This window comes from Mesocricetus auratus, unplaced genomic scaffold (assembly GCF_017639785.1).
Source record: "Mesocricetus auratus isolate SY011 unplaced genomic scaffold, BCM_Maur_2.0 Super-Scaffold_100707, whole genome shotgun sequence".
NCBI classification, from domain to species: Eukaryota; Metazoa; Chordata; class Mammalia; order Rodentia; family Cricetidae; genus Mesocricetus; species Mesocricetus auratus.
The window spans coordinates 10,519,973-10,527,236 of NW_024429269.1; the positions used below are offsets into that span (position 1 = coordinate 10,519,973).

The window sequence follows — 7,264 nt, forward strand, 5'->3', positions numbered from 1 at the left end:
CCAGTCCTAAGGGCCCTGGTAGATCAACCCCCTTCTAATGCTCCAGTAAACACAGTCCTGTTTAGCACAGTGAACTGGGCGTCAGACACGTCCTCTCTCGTGCACAACACATCGGTAATGCCTATGCCTCCACATAAGTAATGCCTATGCCTCCTCTGTTTTTCTCCAGTCCCTGATGCTCACAGGAACCACAGTTGACAATAACAGGGACTTCAGCTCATATGCACCAGCCCAAAGTGGCTGATTTTCCTCATATTGCCCCAGATTTCAGCCTTTGTCTTAAAGAGGAATGGGTAGTTATATTACTCAGTTGCTTCATTTACACAGCATTCAGACCTATCCCAGTTGTCCCCACGTGGTGGAACGACCTTTTTGGACACTGTGAAGATGTGTTGCTCTCACTGGTTTAATAAAGAGCTAAATGGCCAATAGCTAGGCAGGAAGAGGTTAGATGGGGCGTGCAGACAGGGAGAGAGTGTGGGGATGGAGAAGGGTGGAGTCACTAGGAGACTCAGAGGGGAGCCAGTCAGACATGAGTGATTTGGACACACAAAATGGGATAGAGATAATAAAGCCCCATGACAGCAAGTAAATTAATAGAAATAGGTTAATTTAAGTTATAAGAGCTAGTTAGAAACAAGCCTGAGCTACCAGCTGAGCATTTCTAGTTAATACTAAGTCTCTATGTGGTCATTTAGGAGCTGGATCAAGGGACAAAATATTCCACCTGCATCCCCATGTCCCACAGTCTACGGGCCACACTGTGAGAGGGTTTCCCATCTGTTGTTTAAAAGTGTCTTCCCAGCAGGGCGTTGGTGGTGCCTTTAATACCAGCACTCGAGAGGCAGAGGCAGGCGGCTCTCTGTGAGTTAGAGCCCAGTCTGCTCTACAGAGCAAGTTCAAGGACATGCTCCAAAACAATACAGAGAAACCCTGTCTCGAAAAAACAAACAAACAAAAAAAGTTTCTTCCCAATTCAAACAGTTCAGAGGCAGAATATTCCCTGGTTATCATCATTTCCTGTATTGAACTATTATTAAGGCCCCCATCTGCATGTTATAGAATGGATTTTCCTTTCTTCTTTATTAAAGGCTAACTTCTATGATTTACACCTCCCTCCCTCCCTCCCTCCTCCTCATTGTTTTATTCTTCCTGAGTCCAGGCTTGGGGATCCCAGCAGGGGCTTTTTTTTTTTTTTTTTTTTTTTTTGGTTTTACGAGACAGGGTTTCTCTGTATTGTTTTGGAGGCTATCGGTCCAGCCCGGCCTCGAACTCACAGAGATCCGCCTGCCTCTGCCTCCCGAGTGCTGGGATTAAAGGCATGCGCCACCACCGCCCGGCCAGCGGGGCTGTTTATCAAGAGTCTGCATTGAACTTTTTCCTTTCCCTGCTAATTTAGAGCTAGTGCAGAAGGTAGCATCCACTCGTCCCTCCTTCATGCATGCTTTTCTGGGCAGATAGTTCAGCCTCAGTTGCATGTCTTAAAGTCCAGAACCAACCTATCCCATCCACGCCACTTTCAGCTTGTGATATATTCTCTGATTTTTCCACCATCCCATACTCATGGGTAGACCCCACTCAGGAAGGCCCGTCACTGCACAGCACAGAGGAAGACAACCAACTAGGAGTCACACAGCGGCTTGAGTCGCACATCTTCACCCACAGTAGACACTGCAACCATAACTGTGGCAAGAAGGCATGGTGGTCCATACCAGGAGGACAACATATTGGGATTCCGTCCATGGACGCTAAACCCTCAGACAGCTTCGCTTCAGCCACATGTCTCGTTCTCACAGCAGAGACAGTGCAAGCAATTCTCTTGAACTCATCTTTGGTTCTGTCAGGCCCTTTGCTCAGGCTCCATGTGTGTGAACTTTTTCTAAGGAGACCCAAACAAACCTCTGCTCACCCCAGATAGAACATCAATGACAGGTACAGAGAAGTACCCAGCGTGGTTTGGTGAACCAATGAGTATGACTGGGTTTTCTCACAGGAGCATGGGAAACTTTGTGGGCAGTTATAGCAATGAAGGAAAAAGTTTCTCTTCCAGCGACTTCTGGGTGGTGGTGGTGCATGCCTTTAAACTTTGCACTTAGGAGGCCAAGATAGACAGATCCTTCTGAGTTTGAGGCCAGCCTGGTCTATAGAGTGAGTTCCAGACAGCCAGGGATATACAGAAAATGCCACTCTGGAAAACCAAACAAAAGCAACAAAAAATTGTCTATAAACCCTTGGGGAGGGGAGGGGTCTTGTGAGCTTTTCTCCTCTAGCAACCTTTCACTGTATAAGTAAACCCTTGTGATGGGGAAGTCCTTCTGTGTGTATGTTTGATTGGTATAAATAAAGCACTGTTGGCCAATAGGAAAGCAAGATAGGTGGGACTAGGAGTCTAGGAGCATTCTGGGAAATGTAGTGAGGAGAATCGTCACCATGCAATCCCAGGGAAGAAAGGACAGGTCAGGAGGGTGTCCTCGGAAAGGTAAGTCCTTATAGAAATATATATTAGTAATTACAAGTTAATAATTAAGTCAGAGCTAGCCATTAAGAAACCATAGCAAACGGCCAACAGTTTCATGATTAATATAGTGCCATGTGTGTTATTTGGGGGTTAAAGCAGGGATGGGACCCAGGCGGGATCCCACAACACCCTTAGGGAGGGGAAGCCTCATGAGCTCCTCCCCACTTCCATGACAGAAAGGGAGCAATCTTATGCGGGCAGCTCTCTTCCCAACAGTCCCACTGCTGGCAGTTCAGGAGGGCAATGGCCACCGCACACCTGGAGGACAGTGTCCGATAACACACCCTACATGTGGACAGTGCCCTTCATGGGCTGGGGTTCCTAGATGACGTAAAAAAGAGAAAGCAAGCTGAGTGCCAGCCTCTCTCTCCCTCTCTCTCTCTCTCTCCTTCTCTCTCTCCTTCTCTCTCCCTCCCTCTCTCTCTCTCCCTCTCTCTCTCCCTCTCCTTGTCTCTCCCTTCCTCTCTCTCTCCCTCTCTCTCTCCCTCTCCTTGTCTCTCCCTCCCTCTCTCTCCTCTCTCTCCCTCTCTCTCTCTCTCTCTCCCTCCCTCTCTCTCTCTCTCCTTCTCTCCCTCCCTCTCTCTCCCTCTCTCCTTCTCTCCCCCTTCTCCCCCTCTCTCTCTCCCTCTCCTTCTCTCTCTCCCCTCTCTCTCCCTCTCTCCCTCTCTCCTCTCCTTCTCTCTGTCCCACCTCTCTCCCCCCTCTCTCTCTCCCTCTCTCTCTCCCTCTCTCTCTCTCTCCCCCCCCTCCCTCTCTAGCCTCCCAGCTGTGGACACAATTCGACCAGGGTGTCACCCTTCCACTGCCGTTGTGGACTGTGAGCCACAGTAAGTGTCCCCTGGCTCCTGTTGCCACCCCTCCCCAGTCAAGCATCTTGTCACAGCAACAACATTCCTATCCAACACCCTGTGTCTGTATCACCTGGCTTTTGGCCCTGTGATAAGGGCGTCTCTCCTCCAATCTGAGAGCCACTCCAGACCTTTGCCTCCCTGTACTGCCGCAAACCCTAACCCTGTGTTTGAGGAGCTCCAGTGAAGGTGCCCATCCAGCTTCACAGACGCTATGTTGCCTGGCTAGCTTCAAACTCCTGATTCTTCTGCCTCATGCGTCTCAAGTACCATGGCCAACTTGGTGTTGTTTAATCTCCACTACCTCTGTATTTTGGTTGCTTAGAAATGTTAAATTGCATTAATTCACTACTCAATTGGAAAACTTCTGGGGGAAAAACAGTTACAAAGCCAAGCTCTAGTGGTTGAATACATTCTACCTCTTCTTGGCATTTGCCTTATTGCCATCAAGGGCCAACGTTTAAGGGTTGTCTTCAAACCAAACTCAGTTAATTATGCAATCACAAAAACTCGGGTTGTTTTTTTCTTTACATTTACCCATTGCAGTGCAGGGAAGCAGATAGTGCTTTTGGTCGCACAATAAAAATAAGATATTGGAGTGAAATTATAGCTCTCTGAGGCTAATTTGGGGGTATGGTTTTAAAATTGTGTTTCCAGGCTGTGGACCTGGGTTTGAATGACTTGAGTTGTCACAGCACTGACCCCAGCATGACGTCTGTGTTTCTTGCCGGTGTTTTCTCCACAGCAGCTCCCATTTGAACTTCAGGTTCCAACTGAGCCCTCAGTTGCCGTCTGATGACCTCTGGACACTTGAACATTTGTTAGTATTTTGCTCTGAGCTTCTTGGTGGGTTGCTCTATAAAAAGCATCTGCCATTATTTCTCTTCTGTGTGGGCTCCCCCTTCAGTTTATTCCATTCATTTTGTTCACAATCTCTCAACACAAAAAAGCTCAATGGAGGCCATGGGCTGACATCCAGTCCTCTCCAATCCGACTAAAGGAACACCTACAGAACCGGTCTTACATCACCGAGGGCTTCTGGGCATTGAGCGGAAGACAGCCACTGTGACCCAGCGCCTCAGAAAACGACCCCGGTTGCTTTCATTGTCTCAGCAGATCCAGGAAGGCAGGTTCAGCTATGAAATCCATTTCAACAGAGCGGAGAAGCCTTGTTAACTTGAACAGCACCTGTGCGCCAGTGTTGTGTCAGCTCCGCTTTTCAGAGAACGTGTAGGTAGGCAATGACTTCATTGCAGATTAACGGCCAGAGAACCGTCCATTGTGAACAGCTGCCAGGGAATTCTGGGGGCCTCACCCCTCACACTGGCATGCGTCCTCCGTCAGCCCATTTGGCACAGACCACCACCATGCCCATTAGATAGGAGCACTGTTTCCTGGAAGCAAAAGGGCAAATTCCTTTCAGCATTCCTTGTGGTTTGAGGAATGGCTCCTCCAAAGGAAGGAACTGAAGTCACCTGACCAGCTCACTCCACCCAGAGTCCCTGACACTGACATATTGTGGGAACATGTAAACTGAGGAAGCTGGGTGCTGCCTCGAAGCATGCTGTAAACACCACACTGTGGACTCCTGCCCAAAGAGCTAGTGCCCTGAGTTGCTGAGGCATGCGTACGCATGTGTATTGTTTTAATTACTGATCTTTTGAGACAGGGTCTTACTGTGTAACCTAGGCTGGCCTTGAACTCACAACCTTCCTGCTTCAGCCTCCTTAGGCAAGAGATTTCAGGCCTACAACATCTGGCCTGGCTTGGGTCCTCTTAGTACAGAGCTTGCTTGACTTGGAACAGCTCAGGTAATTACACGATGAATATAAACACAAGCCTACCAAGAAAGAAGGAGGAAAGTGAGGAAGAGAGGGAGGGAGGAAGGAAGGGAGGAAGTGGTATAACGCTATAGGCGTCCAACAGGTCAAGCCATCCGGGTATTTCTAGCCTAACCTGTGAGTCCTGTTTCTTCTCTCTGCATAATAGTTTGGAAGGAAGGCTCTGATTATCCCTGAACCAGGACCCTGATTTTCAAATCCTCTACAACAGTGTCCTACTCTCGCCAAACAAAACACTGTCAGCCTTAAATGGCTTAGAATGAATCCCCCAGCTGCAGCTGTGGCGTTCAGTTGGTGGTGTTCCTTGCTAAGGCTTGGGAAATTCCATTCAAAGTCCCCAGATTCTTTTAGCTTCCCTTGGCATGCACAGCTTGTAGGATTTAATGTAGCCTAATAGTTTTATTTTTAAAAAAACTATTAAAAAACTACAAGATGTCTGTTATAACTGTGCCTTCCTCAGAAATCACCAAAATTGCCTTTTTCAGGGGCTGTGCTCATGGATCCTAAGAACATGAAGCTCTGGGCTATGATTGACAGCACATAGGGCCATCACCTTCTGGTCAATTCCACTTCTGTCTTCAAATTTGGTGATAATCATTTGATTCGTAAGACTGGACATTCTGGAAAGTTTCTACTCTTCCTTCTAGAATGTTCTTGCCATTCTTGATACTAAGCTTGGATGAAAGGGTTACTCAACACCCACTCCCCAACAGGGCCTTCTCACACGCTATCTTGCTGGATCCTCTTGACACTAGAGACAGCTGTGACCTCCGCTTTACAAACGAGAAAAACAAGGCCCTAAAAGTCAAGGTTCCATCACTGTCTGGCTATGTTGGCTCCAAAACTGGGTGGGGGGTGGCCGATATCTTTCCAGACACCCAACTGCCTCCCAGACTAGAAGTTGTGCTCCTGCCATCCAAGATCAAGAAAGGCTCTTCTTGGAGAGGGTGGAAGGAGGGGAGTGTTGTAAACTCACATAATTGAGGTTTTTTTTCTCTTGAGAAACAAGAGGGGAGGGCTGGAGAGATGGTTCATCAGTTAAGAGCACCGACTGTTCTTCCGGAGGTCCTGAGTTCAATTCCCGGCAACCACATGGTGGCTCACAACCACCTTGAATGAGATCTGATGCCCTCCGCTGGCATGCAGACAGAAGACTGTATACACATTAAATAAAAAAAATATTTTTTAAAAAAGAATCAAGAGGGGATATTTTGAAAAACAAAACCCAAGGGTTGTGTTGTACCCATGAACCTCAGTATTCAGGGAGCTGGGGTAGGAGGTTACCTTAAGTTTGGGGCCAACCTGGGCTACTGAGTGATACTCTTGTCTCAAAACAGCAAAACCAAACACAAACAAACAAAAACCCCTATGGAAAATAGATAAAAAGTTTAACACAGCATTTCTGGGTACATGACCAAACCATGGGCCCATGCTGGGCCTGGTCAAGCCTTCAGCAAGTTGCTCATTTCAACATACCACATCACATTCAGTTACACCTCCCACATCACCAACTCCTCTTTGGCAGGCCCTGGTCCCAGGCTGCTGCGATCAAGGTTAAAATCATCTCTGCAGTGCTATCCACAGTGACAAGGTGAGGTCTCTCACCACCACCCAGGGGTTCATGTCTAGTCCTGTTCAAGAAGAAGAGGCTCCAACATAGAGGCCACAGGGAGCAGAGGCACCTCAGCATCTCTATCATAGCTCCCCTGGTAAAAACACAGGCTCGCACCAGCAGGCTGGCTGAGGGAAAGGCCCCCAAACTCCTGCTGAGCTTCCTAGCATCTCCACTTGTCCATTCCCTTTGTTCAGTCTGGTTGCTTGGCCAATGGCCTTGTAGACGCCACCTCCCCCTTCCTCTCTTCGCATAGGTGGTTCTTCCAAGAAGTCAGCTTGTTCCCCTCTCTGCTGCTTTCCCCAGACAAGGATGCAGGGGACCAACTGAGTTTGAGGGATGGAGGAACCCGGAAACCGAGAGGGGGCAATAACATTCCAGGAAACATGCTGACAGCCTTCAGAAAGATGGCTGGGCCTGGTATCCACCAACCTCAGATGGGCAG

At 48.3% G+C, this 7,264-nt stretch overlaps 1 long non-coding RNA gene across 1 annotated transcript; it reads left to right on the forward strand.

Moving 5' to 3' along the window:
• The first annotated feature begins 2,392 nt into the window (after window positions 1–2,392).
• On the forward strand, window positions 2,393–5,644 carry LOC121137881. Its single transcript, XR_005875152.1, has 2 exons — window positions 2,393–2,479; window positions 4,112–5,644. It is a non-coding gene; the product is annotated as an uncharacterized LOC121137881 (long non-coding RNA).
• Window positions 5,645–7,264: the final 1,620 nt, after the last annotated feature.